We start from the raw sequence: 1,412 nt of genomic DNA, 5'->3' as shown, positions 1-1,412 counted from the left end.
ATTAACTAACTACCACAGAGCTCGTAAAACGCGCAGCGGCCCTCCTCCACGGCCAGACGCCTGACGAGAGGGCACTGCCATGCTCCGCTTCGGACGCGGAACGCCGCCTGCCTCACAGAGGGGTGGGGAGAGCTGGGTGACCCTTCCCTCTGAGGGCTTTGATTTTCTCATCTACGAAATGGTGGCGGTGGCGGTGGCGTGTGTGTGTGTGTGTGTGTGTGTGTGTGTGTGTGTGTAGAGCATGAGGGTTAAATTAGATTGAAGATGTTCACACTTACTCTGGAATCTCTCCGACGAGCTATGACCTGGAACTCCGCACAGCATAGCGGGTAAGGGCCCATATTCTGAGCCTGGCTGCCTGGCTTCAAACCCCAGCTCGTTAGCTCAGCAGCTGTGTGACCTGGGCTGGCCTCAGTTTTCCCTTCTGTAAAATCACACCAGAGACGGGCAGTGAGGATTAACTAACTACCACAGAGCTCGTAAAACGCGCAGCGGCCCTCCTCCACGGCCAGACGCCTGACGAGAGGGCACTGCCATGCTCCGCTTCGGACCCGGAACGCCGCCTGCCTCACAGAGGGGTGGGGAGAGCTGGGTGACCCTTCCCTCTGAGAGCTTTGATTTTCTCATCTACGAAATGGTGGCGGTGGCGGTGGCGTGTGTGTGTGTGTGTGTGTGTGTGTGTGTGTGTGTGTGTGTGTGTGTGTGTGTGTGTGTGTGTGTGTGTGTGTGTGTGTGGGTAGAGCATGAGGGTTAAATTAGATTGAAGATGTTCACACTTACTCTGGAATCTCTCCGACGAGCTATGACCTGGAACTCCGCACAGCATAGCGGGTAAGGGTCCATATTCTGAGCCTGGCTGCCTGGCTTCAAACCCCAGCTCGTTAGCTCAGCAGCTGTGTGACCTGGGCAAGTGTCTCTGTGCCTCAGTTTCCTCAGCGGTCAAATAGGGAGATAATAATATATGCGTGCATATGCAAATTTACCCAGGCACTAAAATTTACTCGTCATCCCAAAATCAACAGCCGTGGCACTTTTGTGGTCATTGGTGGACATGCGCACAGTGGCAACAAATTCGAGTCACCCCACAGGCATAGCCCCAGGTGAGGCTGAACAAGGCGACGCTTGGCCAGCTCGTTCCAACTCTCGTGCTGTAAACCAGTGTCCTTTTCGCAGTCTATTCAGTGTCACGTTTCTTGCAGTTTTGTGCTTTCTCTTGGTGATTTCGCTATTTAAAATGCTTCCTAGGCCCAGGGCTGATGCACTGTCTAGCAGTCCTAGCCACAGGAAGGCTGCAGTGTGCCTTACGGAGAAAATACGTGAGTTACAGAAGCTTCGTTCAGGCATGAGTTATGTGCTGTTGACCGTGTGTTCAAAGTTAATGATATAATGATACATATTACGTGAGGTTCCTT

This window comes from Pteropus vampyrus, unplaced genomic scaffold (assembly GCF_000151845.1).
Source record: "Pteropus vampyrus isolate Shadow unplaced genomic scaffold, Pvam_2.0 Scaffold1335, whole genome shotgun sequence".
Taxonomy (NCBI): domain Eukaryota; kingdom Metazoa; phylum Chordata; class Mammalia; order Chiroptera; family Pteropodidae; genus Pteropus; species Pteropus vampyrus.
Note: the sequence above shows the minus strand (reverse complement) of the source record.